The sequence below is a fragment of the Cyprinus carpio genome, chromosome A10, assembly GCF_018340385.1.
Source record: "Cyprinus carpio isolate SPL01 chromosome A10, ASM1834038v1, whole genome shotgun sequence".
Classification (NCBI taxonomy): domain Eukaryota; kingdom Metazoa; phylum Chordata; class Actinopteri; order Cypriniformes; family Cyprinidae; genus Cyprinus; species Cyprinus carpio.
In genome coordinates, this window is record NC_056581.1 from 14,941,492 (window position 1) to 14,963,619 (window position 22,128).

General features: G+C 37.4%; 1 pseudogene; it reads right to left on the reverse strand.

The window, feature by feature from the left end:
• Window positions 1-1,198: 1,198 nt before the first annotated feature.
• Window positions 1,199-2,616, reverse strand: LOC109086632 (annotated as a pseudogene).
• Window positions 2,617-22,128: the final 19,512 nt, after the last annotated feature.

The following is a 22,128-nucleotide window of genomic DNA, read 5'->3' on the forward strand; positions in this document are numbered from 1 at the left end:
GAGTCATGTGACACCGACTAGCATGTGAATATGCAAATGAGTAACACAGCAATTGGCTGATGGAAAGATCTTCATGGAATTGCTGTGTATTCACAAGAAAGCAATTGAAACAGTGAACATTTGCATAAATAATCAATTTATTGTTACATAATGCATATTTTGACATCTATGCTTGTTCTAATGTAAGAATTTTTGGAAAATATATAAACCAGCCAGATGAGAGCTGATCACACGCATGTTTTTGTCCTGTCTTTATTCCACCATTTCACAGACTTCTGGGAACACTTAACTGTCAGCTGATGCAGAAGTCCTGTACCCGCTACACATAAACACATTTCTTTACACCAAAGACACAAAATAATATTCTTTTTAGCAACGTCATATGACCCCTTTAATCAATCCACTAAAATAATCCATAAGTGGCATACAAAAATTAAATAAATAAAAGGAAAACTGTGTTAGCTTTCAAAACTAACTAGGTAATAATGGTGTGCATAATTTTAGCCTTTGTTTGGATCATAAAAAAAAAATCGGCATGAGGTGATGTTTAGCAATTACAGTATTTTATTCAAATCAGTTTATATGAAACAAACATTACTCCAACTTACTTTAAAAGTTACAATAAAATATTTTATATTTGTATTGTAAGGTTTTACCTTTGTGTGTAGCTCCACCCTTTAAATGACTTTTGGATGAATCTGAAGTTAATTTGTTTCAGATGTTTTAATCTGAGGTGTGCTGTAAGCCATTTTAATTATTCACTTTGTGATGAACCACCATGATAATACACACTTACACATAGTTCTATATGATTGTCCTCTTTGTGTCTGTCATTATGTTTTTGATTTATATCAACAAAGATTCAACATGACTGATAAAAGTGAAGCATGAATTACATAATATCCGTCTTTATCATTTATGCCATTAGTTTGAAGATTTTTGATTCAATTTTCCTAATAAGCTAATGCAACACAACAGAACATTTTGTCACTTAAACTTACTGTGTGAAAATAAGTTTGCTTAATTGTTAAATTCTGACAAAACCTGCAACAGTTATAAAGCAATGATTCTCAGTGACACAAACTATAATATTAAAATGCAGTGTAAATTATAACTATTATGATTATTTACCTTTATGACTTTATGACAGTTGCAGTTTTGTGAAATTGTTCTCAGAATGATGACGTTATCAGTTTAATTACAATTGATGTTCTGTAAAAATATTGACCAGAGAGGATGCTGGCTGAAATATTTTATTAGTTAAGATGAGTTTAACTGTCTTTTTAAACCAGGGGTAAAACAAAGCATAGACCATAGGATTCAGACCTGAGTTAATATGCAAGACCCATAATAAAACAGTTATGGTTGTTGAAGAAACTCCTGATATGGAACAGATATAGTATGGAATCCAACAAAGCAGATAAACTGTGACAATGATTCCTAATGTCAGAGCAGCTTTGCTCTCAGATTTTCTCCTCACTGAACCTTCATTTACGCATTTGCCACCCTTCATCAGGGTGTTTATAACTTTCACTTGCTGATGTACAACATAGAAAATCCTTAAATATAAAGATATGATCTGGATACAAGGAAAAATTAAACAGACAATCAGATCAGTGATTCCCCAAGCAAAACTCATCATAACAGAACACTCTCCATAACACGTTTGTTTTGCGTGAAATGTCAAAATAACCGCTATCAATTACATAGGCAGTGCTATAAGTTGAGGAGAAAACCCAGATCAGACAGATGCTTATTAATGTTTTAGTCGTGGTTATTTTCTGTGGGTACAGTAAAGGGTGACAAACAGCCACATAACGATCAACAGCAATTAAAACTAAATTACTAAGAGATGCTGAGAGAAGCATCGCAAAAAATATTGAATAGAGTCCACAGAAAGTGTCTCCAAAGTACCAACACATCTCAATCAGATATATTGCCTCTATGGGCATCACAAGTCCAACAAGCATGTCGGCCACAGCCAGAGAGAGAATGATCAGGTTGGTTGGAGTGTGAAGCTTCTTGAAGTGAGAGATGGAGATGATCACCAGCAGGTTCAGAAACACAGTCCATGCTGACAGCAATGAAAAAAACATATACATGATATTGTATTCATGTCTGGAGTGTTTTCCCTTGATACATGATGAGTTGATGGCAGGAAAGCAGTACCAAGTTTCATGATCCTCTGTCTCATAGGCCATGAGTGAGTCTCCTCCTGTTAGGAGTTTGTTCTGCTCTCCGCACTGTCCTTTCATTTATACAGTGTCTGGATCAGACTGACCAACCCATCTACCGCCCACTTAGATGTTGCATAATGTCATTATTTTCCTCCAACACATTCAACTTTAATGTGACTGATGTGATCTTTAGACACCTTATTTAGGACCTATACAGTATTCCTGCTATATTTTTGTAATTACTATTCTCCCATTAATTATCTAGATGGGTGGCCCTCAATAGTGTAATCTGTTCCACCACAGTTTCATAATGAACCAAAAATATTTTTTGAACTTTTCATATTTGCAATATGAACAATATCCAGACAGGGTAATCCAGAGGGTAAATCCAAAAATCCGAAAGCAAGAATCAAAAACCAGGTAAACAATTCAAGAACAAATCGGCAGGGCAGGGCAGGGCAGGGCAGGGCAGGGCAGGGCAGGGCAGGGCAGGAAACGAGACAACATGTGCTAAACAATACTCGGCAGCGAATGGTGGTGTGAGACTGAGTTATATACTGACAGGATAATGAGGTAATGAGGAGGGAGGAGCTAATCAATTACTGTAGAAACTAACAAGATGGGCAAAGGAACAAGGGAACACAGAAACAATGGGGAACAAGAAGATTTCAAAATAAGAGTCCACAAAACCAAAGACAGGGGAACATAGACTGGGATCCTGACAACAACTACTAATACTACTACTACTACTAAAATTAAATAAACATTATTTTTTTTAAGGAATAATCACACAGCATTTCTTCTTCAGGTTTAATTCTAATAGTAAATCCCCTTTGTTTGCCAAAAAAAATAAAGTTTGCTTAATTTTCAATAATTAAAGGATTAATGAAATTAATGTTTTATGCCTTCAATTGATAACCAGAACATTTTAAAAACACAACACAGAATTTCTGTGGAAAAAAAAAATAAAAAAAAAATCATAAGGCTACTTTTTCATAAGGCTAAAAAAAAAAAAAAAAAAAAAGAATCAAGTTGTTTTATATGGATTCAGATAATCAGACATGCGAAAACAGAATTTAGTAACAATAAAAAATATGGTAAGAATTGGTAATTTCATAGGGCCTTAAACATAATTTTTTTTTAAACTTTTGATAAATTGATGTAAAAATTTATGTTTCATGATTTTAATTAATTAGACATGCTTTTTGATTAATAGAATTAGAGAAAAATTTAAAGGGAAAAAAACTGAATCCAGAAAAAATAAAATGGAAAAAACGTAATTTGGAAAAAAATAAAACAGATTTCATAGGTCCCTTAGAAGGCAACTAATTGCATTCAGCGAAACTCTTTATTGTATTCCTTGACTGGGCAGTCTTGATTGAAACTCATTCAACCTCCTGGGAGAGAAAGATTGCAAAAAGACTAAAAACTTAAAATATGGTCGCTATTAATGTATTTCTCACATTATCTAACGGCAATTACAGTGTAACTGTCTATTATCTAGCGATAAACATTAATTAATGTGTTGAAATGTCAGAAAAGTGTAATTTCTTCAACATTCTAGAGAGTGTGCTTGAGAACCCTTTTATTATAGCAGTGTCTGTCAGCAAACATAAAGCATAAAACAAAGCATTCTTCAGAACAAATTTTCCCCAAAACATATTTTATTGTGATGTGCATGGAAAAATGTAATAACAGGAAAGTTGCCTTTAAAATCTTGTATATTCTTTTTTTCTTTTCTTTTTTTTCATAATTACAGTCTGATGGCTGAACAGAAATCAATCCCAATATGGCAGTATTTCTCTCAGACAACATCAGGGAAGGCCAAGTGCAATATCTGCCAGAAATTGCTGATCATGGGAGCAGAAAAAAAGAAAGACTAAAAATACCACAAACATGTGGAATCATCTGAAAGCCCACCACCTGCAGTTCAGTGCGTCGGCATCCAGGTGCGGGTCCTAGTGTCTACATGATAAGAAAGAATGCAAGAAGCTAAAGATAAAATTCAACACCTCCTCCTATATAATTGCATGTTACTAATGAAGAAAATCAGACTGGATGTGTGCAAGACAATTTGACAACATGCATTGAGATGCATTGAGGAGGAGCCCAAACTATACTCAACGGTCAAGTGATGCTGACATAATAACGGTCCATGATATTAGCACGAAGTGTAATAAACAATTCTTTGCAACTGTATATAGTTCTTGAATTGAAACCGACATTTAGTTCCCACTTTATGTCATGCCCCTGGAGTCTTTCTGTGTGTTTTTCCCTCTCCATGTGCCTGCCCTGACCTAGTTTTCCTATGTTAATTGTTTCATTTGATTCCAGGTGTGTCTCCTTGTTCCCAAATTAATTTGTGTACTTTAGTTTGAGTCTGTTTAGTCCGTGTTTGCCGGGTCTACTATGTTGTGCTCGTGTGTCATTCCTCGTTCCTAGTTCCTGAGTTGGATTTATCCCTGTCTTGGGTCTAATAAAGACTATTTTGTGTATTCCACGGATCCGTGTTCCTTCTGGCAGCGATCGTGACAGAAGACCCGACCGAATCAGTTTAATCCATATAAAACATTGTATTCATGCCTGTTGCGTTTTCCCTTGATACATGATGAGTTGATGGCAGGAAAGCAGTACTGAATCTCATGATCCTCTGTCTCATAGGCCATGAGTGAGTCTCCTCCTGTTAGGAGTTTGTTCTGCTCTTCTTACTGTCCTTTCATTTATACAGTGTCTAGATCAGAATGACCAACCCATCTACTACCCACACTGATGCAGCATAATTACATTTAATTTTTTATTGTACGTATTCATTTATTCACACAGTAGCCTGTTCAAGAGACCATAATAATGTCTTTGGTAACAGTTTAGAATAGAGAACACTTATTCACTATTAACTATGATTTTCCTCTCAATAACTCCTAATTTGCTGCTTATTAATAGTTAGTAAGGTACTTGTTTAGTTTAGGTATTGGGTAGGATTAGGGATGTAGAATAAGGTCATGTAGAATAAGGCATTAAGTGCTTAATTAGTACTAATAAATGGTTAATATTCTAGTAATATTCATGCCAGGACTCTAGACTAACTTTTTGAACTGGTTGCACTGGTGCGCCTACATTTTTTTCTTAGGTGCACCAGCACAAAAGTTAGGTGCACCCACATTTTTGACCGCGTAGCATTTAACACCGCAGTTTTACAAGTTCCCTTTTATTTTATTTTTTTTAAATCGCTGTCCATATAGGCAAGATTGACTTGTAAATGATTAAGTAACAATCTGGTCAACATGAAGTTCTTTATTTGAAGCACAATTCTACAAGAAAGGTAACTTACTGAAAAAGTGTTGGTGCTTAAAGTGCTTCACTGAGCTGAAATTTAAACTTAGAACATCAAGATAAATGAAATAAAAAGAAAATCTAAATTAAGTGTTTAAAGGACTTCAAACTGAACATCTCATGGCTCAATGTCTTATGGACTATCCTCCATTGCAGTCACATGCCCCTCGGATGGGCAACTCCTGTAGTTTGGCCTTCTTGATCTTTGGCCTTGGCTAAACCAGCTGGCCACACTCTCTCTAGCATCAAAATCTTCCAGACTTGGCCCCTCTACACTGATTCTTAACAGATCTTCCACTGTGTCTGAATGAAGGGATGCTCTAGTGTCTGCTTTGAACAGCTAAACAGTCCCTAAACAGCTTATACTACTGTTTCAGCTATTAAAATAGTTCAGTTTAGTATGTAATAGCAAAGTGATTATATTTCATTTCGTTTTTTTATTAAGTTAATTAAGAAAAACGTTTGAAGCATTTTTTGTTTGTTAAATATAAATTTTATTTTTAATTTTTTTTAAAAGTAATGACCAAGCGGCCAGCGTAAGATAGTGAGCCTATGTTTAATCAATTTAGCCTTCTCAAATCATCACAAGTCATTCTCTGAGAATATACTAGACATCAGTGAAATGACAGGAACACAACAAAAGGTTGTGATTATAATGCTGTGGTGTAGTAGTAAAGATTGATTTTACCCACTGATTCTTCACAGCCTCATCTTTGGGAAGTGAAAATAAACAAAATTTACTGCCACAGTGCAGAGCACAGTGTCTTCTCGACATTATGTTATCCACACTAATGAGCTACAGTGTTTGTGGAGGGGGGTTCAAGTTTTTCATGCAATGTCTGCTCAGAACATAGGAGGGCATTATGAAAATGTGGTAACTGGTAACCTGTGAAGTTCCCGGAAATGAGATTCGAATGTAAAATTACTTGGTTCAGTGGTTCAGAGTCAGCTCTTTCTTTCTTTTGAGAGACAATAACTTTTATTTATGATGTACTTTCAACTTTACAATGGTGCAGACTGTTTGCATTCACATACAGCTATGTTAAGCCCAAGCAATTTAGCTCAACTACGCCACCCAATTAAAGAGCAGGGACTCTATTAAATAAAATAACCTTATTTTTTTAACCTTAAAAATCCACTGGAAGTCCTTAGCTAGGTACCCACAGTCCATAAGCAGTTCCTTAACACTAGTCCATCTCTCGCCAGGCAGTGGCGTCTACACAGCAGGCCACCTGTCAATCACTCGCATGCACCAACACAACACTCACACAAACAAAAAGAAAGCCGCCAGTTTCTCAACAGTAGGTAATAAACACAGCATAGCAAAACACCACAGTAGCAGAGTTTTCAATCGTGCAATACCCAATTAAATCACTGCAATTCGTGAATATACACAAGCTACATATATATTATATCTAAATAATTATGACTACGGCAGACAGACTGGAACTCTCCAAATTAGGTGAGACATGGATCTTAACTTCGGACGAGGCAAGGCAGCATAACTTAACACAGGGCGTCACTCACCAATAAACTGGGAGCAGACGAATCTGACTCCCAGTCCTGTTGGACAGCGCTCCACAAACCCACTGGACCAGGACAGACGAGGCAGACTCCGGACAGCACAGCAAGGAACGGCAGCAATCTTAGCGTAGCAGAGGAGAAGACGAAGACACACAGCGGCCACCGAGTTGATAGCAAGACCGGCACATCAACAACTTCAGGCTTCGACACAAGCAGACAATAATCCAATGCAATGATCGTGGCAACAAAATAAGTCAATCACGACTACCATCCAGCAGTAAAAACGTGGGGAACAGAGCAGCAACAAGCAGAGTTCACGGGGTAACAGGCACCTGTTTCAATTCCTTTGCTGTTTTTGAATAGTCTGTGATTTGGCATGGCAATTACCAACAGCTGTCCATCCGCTAATTAGATATGTCCGAGCTTACTTAACTTTACTTAACTCAACTGATCATGACGTCACCCAGGTACGGGTAGCATAGACATACAAAATACATGACATCCCCCTTCTTAAGTTTGGAACTATTCAGTTTTGGAACTATTATTACATATCTGAATTAAACAGTTAAACCAAAATATAATTTCTTTGTTTATGAGCAATCTTATGAACATTGTGCTCATTCTTTTAACTGCACAACTTACTCAAACACAAACAAAACTCAGGTTACCGCAGCTAATTTCTGTATTACAAACCACTGTTCAGTCCTTGTACTGTACGCAAGGCAGAGATACATGAGGGCAAGGGAAGCATGACACAAACAGCAAATCAAACACTAACAAAATAAAAGACATGACAACAAGAACATGAAACAAAACCCCGAAACAGACATTACAGCATCAAAGTTTTAGTGAAAAAAAAAAAAATACTTTCAAACAGTCCTCATCTCTGCCAAACATCAGCATTGACGGCACACCTGTTAAAAGAGCAGGCTACTGTTGATACAGTTGAGATCAAAAATGACAGATACAAACAGTAAAATGTCAAAAGTAAAAGTGCAGAAAAACAGTGTCTATTTCGTACACAACTTGAGTAAACTACAACAGGTAAAGCTGTCAGCTGTGTGGACATTAACAATATCGTTAAGATTTCTAGTTTATAATCAGCACTAATACCACTTCTTCTTATAAAGATCTTTAGTCTAAATGCTGTGTTCTGTTAATGTGTGAACTTCATATTATTTGTAGCGCACTTGTCATCAAATAATTACACTATTTACACTCACCGGCCACTTTATTAGGTACACCTGTTCAATTGCTTGGTAACACATATATATATATATATATATATATATATATATATATATATATTATATATATATATATATATATATATATAGGAAAAAATATATATACATGAAAAACATTTTGCTAAATATATGCGCTATATTGTATATTCAAATTTTTTGCTTAACCTGTTGTCTACATGATAAGAAAGAATGCAAGAACCTTAAGATAAAATTCAACACCTCCTTCTATATAATTGCATGTTACTAATGAAACAAACAAAAAAAACAAAAACAAAAAAACAGACTGTGTACAAGACAGTTTGACAACATTTATAAGATGCATTGAGGAGGAGCCCAAACTACACTCAACAGCCAAGTGATGCTGACATAATTATGGTCCATGATATTGGCAAAAAGTGTAATAATTATTTGTGACTGTATATAGTTCTCAAGTTGGAAATAACGTTTAGTTCCCACTTTATGTCACCCCCCTGGACTCTTTCTGTGTGTTTTTCCCTCTCCTGCCCTGACCTAGTTTTCCTATGTTAATAGTTTCATTTGATTCCAGGTGTGACTTGTTGTTCCCAAATTAAGTTGTCTACTTTAGTTCGAGTCTGTTCAGTCTATGTTTTTTTATTTATTTATTTATTTATTTTTTTTGGGGGGGGGGGTCTACTATGATGTGTTCATGTGTCATTCCTCATTCCTAGTTCGTGAGCTGGATTTACCCCAGTGTCTTGGATCTTATAAAGACTATTTAGTGTATTACACAGCTCCGTGTTCCTTCTGACAGTGATTGTGACAGAAGACCCCACTGAAACAGCTTAATCCTCGTGTTCCCTCCGTTTTTGTTTCCATTTTCTTTTTTTTTCTTCTGCACAGTGTTTTTTTGTTTCCGTTTTGTGTTTCTATGGATCTCCTTTCCCGTCCGGAATACCTCCTCCTCCTGCTGGAGCAGGGGGATAGATCACTCGAGGGCCATACCAGACTGTTCCTGGTCCTCGCTGGTCTAACCAGCTACCAGGACGAAGTGCTCTGTGCGTTCTACGATAACAGTTTAATTTTGCTACTATGTTGTGTTGTGTGTCATTCCTCATTCCTAGTTCCTGAGTTGGATTTACCCCTGTGTCTTGGATCTAATAAAGACTATTTAGTGTATTCCACAGCTCCGTGTTCCTTCTGGCAGCGATCATGACACTTTAAGTAACCATAGTTCCCAGGACATCTACAAGAGGGATTTGAATGCCGATGCTGTTAAAGGAGGGGAGACATAAACACAAAACAGTACGACTGATATGTTATTATTATTTATTTTTTTAATTAATAAATAAAACATGCTTTACATTTAAAAGTCTATTCTGTTGCATTTAAAAAAAAATATTTGGTGCCTAATTTTGTTTCTTATAGGAACCAGTGGCTCCTTAAGTAATATATATATATATATATATATATATATATATATATATATATTTGGTCTGGATCCCTGCAATATGTTAATAATACTGTAGTAACTCATTACTACCCACCTCTGGCAAAAATTCTATTCTCTGCAAGGTTATTTACGCACGTTTAAGATGAAGCGCTTGGTGTTGTGTGATTGTTTGTTCCTAGCGGACTAGCACTGCATAATTAAGATAAGATGTTAATCAAACTAATACATTTAATGTCTGGAACAACTCTTTTGTAATGAGGCATTTTGAGGCTCGTTAGTAAAGGCTTACAGTCTTTATACTGATGTGAACGCAATCGTTCCAAATTGCGTAAGTGAACCGCTATTAATGACTTATTATTTGATAAAAACGTGTGTTTGGTATGTGTTTCACTCACTTTCCTGACGAGCGTGACTGATGCGCTGCAAGCAGAGAGCTGTATATCTCATTTCCATTCACCTTCAGTGTTCTTCAGATCATTTGCAGTGCATTCGTAAGAAAGACGTAAGTGCCATTATATTCCATTATCATTTATAGCACAATTGTTTGCACACTTATTTATTTGCAAAGTGTTTTTATTTTATTTTATTTTATTTTTTTATTTTTTTTGACTGTGTGTTATTGTGTACTGGAAGCTTATGTCACTAAAACAAATACCTTGTATTCGCAAGCATACTTGGCAATAAAGCTCTTTCTGATTCTGATTATGTACCGAAGCTTTGTAAACAAAATGAACGGTTCAAAAACGTAAATATATAAACGTAAATATATAAGTGCAGAGAGCAATGATATGCATTTGCCGCCTTCTCCTGCACCGTAGTTACTAAGCAAGGGGATAAACAGCTGCTGGCTTGATGACGCAAACAAACCACGGTTCGGACCCAAATAAAATAATATGAATGCAGTCCAGCAGGGGCAGGGGGAGGGGGGAGCAATCGAACTCGGGTGCGGACCAGGCAAGCGAACCAAGTGTGAAAGCACCCTTAATCATATGCATTTGTCTTTGTTTATTCAGTCATCGTTTTATTTGCGACTATCTACAACAATTCCTGAATGCCTTGTACTGGAATGGGGTAAGAATTACAACTTAAGTCTCTCTTGTTGCGTAGACCATTTCTGCAAAGAGGTCCTTGCTGTCTATTTCTGCATGAGCATCGTCTGAATAAGAACATGAACGTAAACAGACACATTTTCTTGCTATGCTCAAACACTGAAGTTTTCCCAATACACGATATATTGACTAACTAATCATTTCAACATACTTTCGTCTAATCTGTTATTCTTTTACTATTCTCAGGACATGTATTAAGGCAATTAGCTCTAGCTTAGCTATGTGGCATTAGTTTGCTCTATTAAATAACTAGTTGGCACCCTCTTTTTTCAGTTTGGTGAGCATTAAAATATTTTATCTCGGAACTTGCACTCGTCAAGGCCTCTCTATAGTCTGATGTTTCTATGTTCTTCCTATTTATAGACGACTTTCCCTCCTCCAGATTCTCCTCCTAACCTTCATTAATGTTTGGACTTGGTGGTTATAATTACTATTCTGTTAATTTAGTTTGTGCCCCGTGACTTTAATGTCCTGGACAGTGTACAGTATGCTCATTTATAACATCTGCTTTAAAGTTCTGGAAAAATCTTTGTGTAAGGACTTTCATTATGCTATTACAGGATTCAATAGCTATTGAAGTTTAATTTGGCTAGTAAGGCATCATTGTTAAATGTAATGCATTCTTATCCTTCCGCCAAGGTAATGTATCAGGATTTATTTTTTCTATCTTTGTCCTGGTTCCATACACTACTAATATTTCTTTAACTTGTATTTCATGCGATCTGGTTTCTTAGAAGTTTCACTCGTCGGGTTCCGATGGTTAAATGGAGTCTATCAAGCTTTTGTGGGAGTAAAGCCAGAGAATAGTTCTGTTTTACAGTTCTGATATTTATGCTTATTTCACGAGTTCACACTTACATATAATTAACTGAAGTTTATATAATGCATATTTGGCGTGCTGTCCGGAGGGAGGGCTCCGAGCTCGGAGCGAACCCAGAGTACTCCCCCCTATATAGAGGTGTAAAATGAACTCTAAGTAGAGGAGATGGGGTGGAGGGGGGATGCTGATAAACCCTCAATGCATAGGGGTAAGTCAGCTGTATTTATACCCTAGTGTTGATTATCTTAAGTGTGCTCCACCTGTGCTAATTAGGCTAAGTATCTGACGTGCTCCTCCTGAACCTTGTTAATAAAACATAATTTCACAAGTTCACACTTACATATAATTAACTGAAGTTTATATAATGCATATTTGGCGTGCTGTCCGGAGGCAGGGCTCCCCCCAAAAAGCTGAAGAGCAGAGGATAGTCGCCGAACTAAAGACCCCCCCCCAAATGAGTGCCGAGTTTGGCGGGCTGGCATCTCGAGAAAGGGTCTGAATGTTTGGCCAGGGGGCCCGTGATAGCGGCTCATTGTACCTGGACTGACGGGCCCTGCTGGCCTGCAACGGGGAATAGTTGTAATTTGGAGCGACCTATCAGATGGTTTGTTCCTTTCTCCGCTGTGAGACCAAAGGCTCACTGGAAAAAAATAGAAAACAGGAAAGAGGAAAATGAGAGCTTGACCGGGAGATTTTCTCACACTACGTCCACTGAGAGACCAAATGCTCACTGGATGAAAGAGAAAACAGGAAAGAGGAAAATAAGAGCTTGACCGGGAGATTTTCTCACACACTGCGTCCGCTGAGAGACCAAATGCTCACTGGATGAAAGAGAAAACAGGAAAGAGGAAAATAAGAGCTTGACCAGGAGATTTTCTCACACTGCGTCTGCTGAGAGACCAAATGCTCACTGGATGAAATAGAAAACGTAAGTGCTCTACTGGGAAAGTTCTCGCTGCGTCTGCTGAGACCAGATGCTCACTGGAAAAAATAGAAAACAGGAAAGAGGAAAATGAGAGCTTGACCGGGAGGTTTTCCCTCACACTGCGTCCGCTGAGGGACCAAATGCTCACTGGACGAAAGAGAAAATGTAAGTGCTTCTAACCGGGAAAGTTCTCGCTGCGTCTGCGGAGACCAGATGCTCGCTGGAAAAAAAGAAATCAGGAAAAAGGAAAATGAGAGCTAGTAAGGCTTTGCTGCGGTGAGATCGGCGGCGCAGTCCAGGCTTGTTAGAAGCCTGCCGCTGCGAGCCAGCGCTTAAGGAGAGCCGGGATTTGTGTGCCGTGGGGCAATGGAGGTGTCGAGCGAGGCGAGTTTCGAGGCCCAATATATTGGCCGCCTTGTTGTTGTGGATTTAGGAGTGAGGTTTGACGGATTGCTGAGAGACTAATAGCTTAGATCGTACAGATCCGCTTGTTTATCTTCGCGAGGACGGAGCATCAGAATTAATGGCCGTTTGCCTCAGGGTTAAATGCGGTTCACTTCCCGCTTGTAGGAATTGTAGGCACGGCCGAAAGATAAAAGGACGCCGGGGACAAATGGAAGTGACGCCGGTAGAGGCGAGGTTAAGCCTCTGCGTCGTGGGGAGCGTGTGGCTGGTTTAGCTGAGCGGCGGCCGCAAAGAAGCGCGGAGCTCGGCAGCGGTGTCTGGCGGAGAAGGAGCGATTCTGGGCCCGGCAGATTGGCCAGAGAACTGAATTGTCAGAGAACTGTTTTATTTTTTATAACCATGGTCATCTTCCATTTGAGTTCTAGGTAAAATTCGGCTCAATGCTCAGCAGGCATCTTTAAAGTCCACATGAACGGGAAGTTTCTGCCGACACTTTTTTTTTGTTGTTGTTGTTTTTGTTTGTTTTTCTTTCAGTGTAGTGACATATTTCCAGCTGAAACGGAATACTGAATAGAGGGCATGGTTTTTGTTTGTGCTCCTGGGAAGTTGTTTGTGGTGGGACTGATTTAAGGATATTCTGCCCACTTTGTTCAGAAAAGGAATTTCATGTGTTGTTTTTGTTTGTTTTTTTGTTGTTTTTTTTTTTCAGATGTAGTGACATATTTCCAGCTGAAACGGAATACTGAATAAGGGCATGGTTTGTTTTGATGCTCCTGGGACTTTGTTTCTCACTGTGGGACTGTATTTAAGGATATTCGCCCAAGCCATCAAACTTGACGTCATCAGAAAAAGGAATACCATTCCAGAGCGGAAGTAAATGTTCAGATTTTGATTAAAGATTACGAAGACAAACTATTTTTTTTGTAATTTTTTTTTTTCAACAGATTAACTTGAATGGATTAATTGTTTATATCAAGACTAGCAATGTGCGCTAGTAAAGTCAATTTTGATTTCATGCGGACTTAAGTTAAGGTAATCAAGGCTATCAAGTCTTGTTTATTTTTTTATCTACTGGTGTTGGTTCATTCGGTTTTTCCTCATACCTATTGACTTCGGTCTTACTTGGCTGTTGCGGCCTTCACATTACATGGTCTATTGTGGCACTTTGCATAACTCTATGGTGGTTTATGAAGTTCGGCCTATCGTGGCCTTCACATATCACAGCCTATCGGGGACTCTGCTTAACATGGAGTATCTCTTCTTTTTATGGTCATGCCGATCTGGCTCATTTTCTATTTTTTTTTGGGGGGGGGGGGGGGGGGTAGGTTTCCTCTGTGGGTTCTGGCAGTTAGAAGGTGTTCTATCAAGCTTGCACAAAAGTATAGCCTAAACTTAAAGCCTAACTTTCTGTGGCCTATCGTGGCCTCTATTACTGTCTGGCATTCTTAAATGCTTTTATAATCACTTTAATTATGACTAATTAAATCGTATCTTTTCTTTTTTGTCCATATGTTCTAGGATCTTGTAAGAAGTACTCCATCTGGTGGGTATTTATTTTTCTTCCTCCTTTTGGCGTATGCTCCACCCTGCCTTCGTCTTTGGCGGGAATAGCTGGAATCTACGACGTCTGATTCAAGCTGCAGATGGGGCCTACGCCAAAATAATAATGTTCTTTGTATTGGTTTTGTAAAATTCTTTTGAGTTTTATCTTAATCTCCTGAGTCTTTCTGGTAGAACTAAAAATACTCTGTAATTTATGTTTGTACAGAAGCATATGGAATCGTTTGAAACTGTAAAGGGTTTACTTTTATTTGTGTATAGTCATAAGAACAAAACAATATGCTTTTGTAACATTAAAAAATAAATAAACAGGGTGCACTCTGTGCTGTCTCAGTCTCTGTCACCTTTCTTTACAGACAGGTAAATAAAACCTGAATCTCAGCGAATACTTGCCTCAAAGACACAAGAAATATATGCATAGAAAGCTTGAAATGTCTACTTTTAAATTAGGTCAGTCACATCCAAAACAAATATTCTCTGTTAAAGTAATCCATATGAAACCAATGCAAGCTCCAGTTTTCCCGTCTCAAATCATTATCTTTAATGCAGCCTAGTGATGGGTCATTCTTGAACAATTTGTTTATTTTGAACAAATCTTTAATGTGACTCGGGACGAACTAATCGTCTTGGGGTGTGATTCTTTCAGTCACGCATACGCAACTTCCTATGGGTTCTGTACTGAAATTAGTTCACCTGTTTCGAGTCTTTGGGTTTTTTGAGTCATTTGTTAATCACATGACAGCCCCATACTTAACCAATGCAGTCTGAGCCGGAAAGAGAATTGATTAGATCATCTTTCGAGTCTTCGGGTTTTTCGAGTCATTCGTTCATCACGTGACAGCCCCATAAGCTAAATCTATGCAGTCTGAGCCGGAAAGAGACTTAATAACAACCAACTCTTTATTACCTTTGTTACCACATTCAGTGTTATTGAAAAGAACCATCATGATAGAAATTCACCATTTATAAACTGTAAGAAATAAAAAGCTACAATTTGAGACCAGGGCCCATATTCACAAAACATCTTAAGGCTAAAAGGAGCTCCTAACTTGCTGATTTAGGAGAAAATCTTAAAAATAGTTGGCGTGCCAGATCTAAATTTATGACTCCATTTTTTAGATTTTTGCTCTAAGAGTATTTCACAAAGCGTTTTAGCGCTAAAATTAGATCCTAAATCTGTGAAACGTTAGGAGTATTGAAGAGGACTCCTAAATCACTAAGAATAAATCTGAAATATCCTAAAATGGCTGTTGCCAGCAATCTACCTTGGAATATAAACATTTTAGAAACATTTTTTTCTAATTGGTTTGGAGGTTATCCCCAACTACAAAAAGTTTGATTATATATCCTTAATATAGCCTATAGCTGTTCTAGTGTCCAGTTTGGTTTTCTTTTATGATTGCATATCTTATTATCTGCCATGATTATTATGCCAATTAAAAGGCTGTTTATATGCATATTACCAAAATGTTATTAAAAAAGTGGAAAAAAAAAGTGACGTGACATACAGCCAAGTATGGTGACCCATACTCAGAATTCGTGCTCTGCTTTTAACCCATCCAAATTGCACACACACACAGCAGTGAACACACACACATCCGAAGCAGTGGGCAGCCATTTATGCTGCGGCACCTGGGGAGCAGTTGGGGGTTCGGTGCCTTGCTCAAGGGCACCTCAGTCATGGTACTGAAGGTGGAGAGAGCGCTGTACATTCACGCCCCCCACCTACAATTCCTGCCTGCCCGAAACTCGAACTCACAATCTTTGAATTGCAAGTCCAAATCTCTAACCGTTAGGCCACGACTTCACCCTTAATGTTAGTAATCGTTTAGTCACAGAAAAAAGAAAAGAATTCCACATGAAGTGGCAAAATCACGCAGTCCGTGATGGACAAATCCATATCCTATCCATCCATATGCTCACCTAACATTCATTGACCTCAAATATGGCTTATTGTCTGAGATATGTATGTAGTAGCAACTTTACATGGCAGTTTAATCTAATGTTAGCCTAGAAAAAAGTGTGCATGTTTGTGTGGCGTGTGGAAGCCAAACAGTAGCGCGCTTGGGCTAATGCAGGACAGATGGAGGCGCCGCTGCGATCATTTGCTCTTAAAATACTTAATTTTTGGTCATACAGATAAAGAGTAATGCATCTTTTTTTATCTGTAAAAGACTCTACGTTTATACATGTGCACTCAGAATAGCAAAGAAATGTTGCGCTTTTGTAAAATAATTAAACCAAACATACGCTTTTTGTCGTCGTTTTGGACTCTGTGAACACATCACTTCGAGCACATCACTTCGAAACTCTGTGTATGCTTGCCTTATTACAGACATGAAAAATATATAGAGAGTAAAACTTTTAAATGAACCAATTAAAACAGAAAACAAATTATTCTCACATTATGTAATCCATATGAAACATATATACAGGTGCTGCGGGTGGATGAGTCACTGTCGCAGACTTCATCTCTTAAACCAAAAACAGAAAGCACTAGTGTAACAATAAATTACGGCATTACAATAAATTAAAACGATAATGCAGTGTACATGCTGTTTTCCCTGATAAATTCATAATTATTATATTTGCCGGTATGCTGTGGCAAGCCTTTTTTTGTGTGCGCTTGAGTGGCTTATTAGAAACCCTTGTTTCCCTGAAGGAGGGAACAGAAACAATGTGTAACTTTGTGTCAATTTGTAACTTTTGTATTCATCACAAACTGTGCTACAATAATATGTGAGCAAGATTGAACTACATGTTTGGATTTTTTTACAAAAAAAAAAAAAAATAATAAGACTTTTTAGTAAGTTTTGGGGAAACAATGTAGCTGAAATAAGGCCATAAAACCCATACTGAATAGTTCTGAATAAGACTTTTGATTAATCAGTCTTGTAGGCTAGAATATTAACATCAAAATGATGTGAAAATAATTCAGCTTACTCATTCACAAAAACAACATATTGATTTAAATTTTGTAAGACATGTTTTGTGATAGACAAGCTTTATGTGAGGAAGTGACAGTGGCCATGAATATTTAGTGATTCACACCTGAGAGACAAAGGTAGGCGGGTACTGTAAGACAGAATGTGAGGAGATTGAAAAAATGGCTTTTTAAAATTATTTACATTTTTTACAACACCAGATATAATCAAAACATACATAATGAAGGGTCAAAGACACATTATTGTGCATACTGATCTAACCACGAGAGATGTGAACTGACTTTGAGTCATTCCTGAAAAACAGATTCTATTCAACAAGTGAAACAAGTAAATAAAATACCTGATATTTCCAGTGTTTTCTGCTTCTTTCCATCGATTCAAGAAAAAAACAAAAAAAAAAAAAAACAAAAAAAACATCACCAGTAGTCAAGGAGCTTGTTTTACCATAAAATATCAGTGAAGCTGAACATCTGATGTTGGTACAGCGCTCTCAGAGGAAAACAAGCCACAGGATTCACCTGTGGTGCAGGTATCTGATCAATAAAAAAAAAAGAAGAAAAAAAACATTTGTGAGCATATTATAATATATATATATATATATATATAATAATTAACATATATTATATATATAATATCAGGATATCTGTATATATAGACATTTTGTAGTCATAGACTCACACATGCTTTGTTTAATTTTATATCTGAGAAACTCTTTAAACATTGTTCTCAGAATGGTGGATTTATCAGTTTAGTGGGAAGATTTGCATAACACCACCCCAAATGTTCATGCAAATAAAGAAGACGTAACTCTAACACACCTCCACATGTCTATGTCATGATGTGGGAAGATTTGCATAACACCACCCCAAATGTTCATGCAAATAAAGAAGACGTAACTCTTGATTCTCGCTGTTGCCGCTTGCGCCATGTCATGGAGACACTCTTTCGTTGTGAAAGCAAAACTACTTTGTTTGGCCTTCCAAAAGAGGAAACAACTAGAAATCAGTGGTTAAGTTGTATTTACAACACTGTTCCATAACAGTTCAACCCAAATATTTGAGTGTGTGCAAAACATTTTATGGAGGACTGTTTCCTGATCCTGGGAGAGAAGACTACAATGCCGGCTGTTCCGACTCACAGTCTGTAAGTATGTTTACATATGTAAAGGATTTGCCTCTGATGATTCAAACATGAGTATTTATTTATTTTGTATTTAGCTGGCCAATCAGAGCACACCTAGCTTTTTTTTAGAACAATGAGCTTTGTAAAAAAACGATGCGTTTCAGAAAGGCGGGGCATAGAGGAGAAACAATAATGTACAGTTTTGGGGAAGTCGTGGCCTAGTGGTTAGAGAGGGTTAACTCCTAACCTTAAGGTTGTGGGTTTGAATCTTGGGCCGGCAATACCACGACTGAGGTGCCCTTGAGCAAGGCATCGAACCCCCAACTGCTCCCCGGGCGACGCAGCATAAATAGCTGCCCACTGCTCTGGGTGTGTGTTCACAGTTTATGTGTTTACTGCTGTGTGTGCACTTTGGATGGGTTAAATGCAGAGCACGAATTCTGAGTATGGGTCACCATACTTGGCTGTATGTCACATCACTTTACACTTTATTTTACAGTATGTGGAAGAAAAATTGTTTTTTAAACCTTAAACCGCATAAACACATTTCATTACACCAAATACACAAAATAATGTTATTTTAGCAATATCATGCGACCCCTTTAGGACTCCACGCCCTAACGCCTTGTTTAAACATGCCCCCCCCCCCCCCACGTCTACGTCACTGTGTGGGAAGGTTTATATTTAACTGCCCAAATGTTCATGCAAAGAAAGAAGGCATAACTTTTATTCTTGCTGTAGTATTGTTGCAGCTGCCGCCTTGTGGTGGAGACGCTCTGCGTTTTGTTGTGAAAGCGAAACTGCTCTGTTTGTCCTTCCAAACGAGGACAGAACTAGAAATCAATGGTTAAGTTGTATTTACAACACTGTTCCAGAACAGTTCAACCCAAATATTCAGATGTGTGCATTTTACGGAGGACTGTTTCCTGAACCTGGGAAACTAGCCTGCAATGACGTCTACAGACAAAGGCTGTTTCTATAAAGTGGGGCATTTCCAACTTTGCAAGGACAGTCTGGTGCTTTTGACTCACAGCCTGTAAGTACGTTTCCATATTAAAAGAATTTGCCACTAACGATTCAAACGTTTAGGGTAGCAACATGGTTTTATGTTTATGCGGCATGATATGCCACGCAATGCATAAAAAGACAATATAAGTCATTATAATCAATAATTATGTCCCCACTGGATGCAACAAATGCCTCTTTTGTAATGGGTTTTGTGTTGTCGTGCCGGGACACGGGCAGCATCACAGTATGGTAAGGTGCATAACATTTCCGTCACACTCTTTAGGTATTCGGCCAATCACAATGCACTGGATAGCTGGCCAATCAGCGCACACCTTGCTTTTCCACACGATCAGCTTGTAAAAAACAACGTGTTTCAGAAAGGTGGGGCATAGAAGTGCAACAGTAATGTATATTATATTAAAAAAAAGTGTTTTTAAACCGCATATGTGATGACCCAATTGTTGGTCTGTCACAGCGGATGAAGCTAACATTGATTCTGCATGTGTAAATAAGGGAATGGTGGTTCCACTAGGCCAACAGAGATTGCTATGAGAGTGCAGTGTGTTGTGATGCGTCTGCTGGTCATAACCCAGCAAGATGAGAGCTGATCACACGCATGTTTTTGTCCTGTCTTTATTCCATCATGTCACAGGTTAGTTGATTATTTTATGTGTCATTCTGTATGGATGTTGAAAGATCACATGTTAGCTCATATCAAGTGTTGGAATTCGATTCCTTTTGATAAAGTTTTCCATGTTTAATCCTGAAAGTTCACACAACCTGTAATTTAACTTATGAACAACCTGGAATATCATACAGGCATTATGAAAAGTATTATATTCGGTAAGTCTTAATAGACCAAGGCGATGAAACAATGGACGCGAAGGGGTATTTGGCTCAGACCACGTTAATATCCGTATAATTTTTTTCTGTAAAGACTGTATTTTTTTCAGATAGCTTGTAAAAGTGTTACACCATATGACATTGCAATAATTTATATGGGACTCAAACAAGGTTTTATATAAGATGACAAGTGCTGACTGTGGGAGAAAATTTCTTATTTTGAAAAATAGTCCAACGTATTTTGATAATTTTTTTATTAACTGATCAATATGACATTTAAATTGTAGACATTCATCAATAAAGATTCCGAGAAATTTATTGGTGTTTACTCTTTCAATAATTTGTTCATTTATTTTAAGACAGACATGCTTATTTGCCAATTGATTTTGTTTGGAATGAAATACGATGTAGTTTGTCTTATGTTAAGAGATAATTTACTGCACCAAAACCAGATAGCAACATTTCTTAGCTCTCTATTTATTGTTTCTTCCATTTCATCTAGACTTTTATGTGACATAAATAAGTTTGTGTCATCAGCAAATAAAACCTTGTGTAAAGCCATTGTGGAATTTTCAAAATCATTTATATATATTAAAAAAAAGAAGAGGGCCCAAAATGGATCCCTGAGGGACTCCACATTTAATGGGTTTACTTACTGAAATTTGTTCATTGATACTTGCATATTGCTGTCTACCAAACAAATAGCTTCTGAACCAGCTAAGGGCTAATCCTCTAACTCCATAATGGTGTAATTTATTCAATAGGATGTCAAAATCAATAGTATCAAACGCCTTAGATAAATCTAAAAAAATACCAATACCGCGATCGCCTTTATCAATGGCATCATTGATCTTTTCAATCAGATCGAGTACTGCCATGCATGTGGTTCTTTTTTTCCTAAAACCATATTGAGAAGAAGCAATAATATTTAATTTATCAAGGTAGCCATATAGCCTATTGTACACTACTCTCTCTAAAACCTTAGAAATTGTGGGCAAAATTGATATCGGACGATAATTGCGCACATATTTTTATCCCCAGATTTGAACACTGGTATAATTCTGGCAATTTTTGTCCTTTTTGGTACAATTCCAGCAAGCAGAGAGAGATTAATACAATAAGTCAATGGCTCCATGTTATTAAATGCTATGGCTTTCAGAATTTTACCACAAATTTCATTCTCACCAGCAGTGTACGAACTTCGAAAATTTTTAACTTTGCCTGGCTGAGATGGCATCATGAACCTCATTTAAAGAAATAGGACTGTCCAGAAACTGCACAGAATCAGTACTGATGCGAGGTAATGAGAAATCTTTAAAAAATTATTAAAGTCCACATAATCAGAGGTTTGTTCAGAAGAGTACAATAACGGATAAAATTCCAAAAATGAATTATTGATTTCATAATGATCTGACAGTAGGGTATTGTGTACTTTAATAGCTGGAATGATATGGGAAGCAGAGGATTGTCTTAGCTGGTGGGCCAGAAGCTTGTTTGCCTTCTCTCCATATTCATAATAGGTATGCCCTGATTTAATCAGCATCTCCTCAGTGGTGACAGTAGAGAGGGTGTCAAAATCTGTTTTTAAGAGAAGACGTTCTTTAAGTAAATCAGGTGAAGGGTTATTTACATATTGTCTTTCTAATTGGGAGATACGATCTGTCAGATCTGCCATAGATCTTCTCTGTTTTTTCTTTTCAAA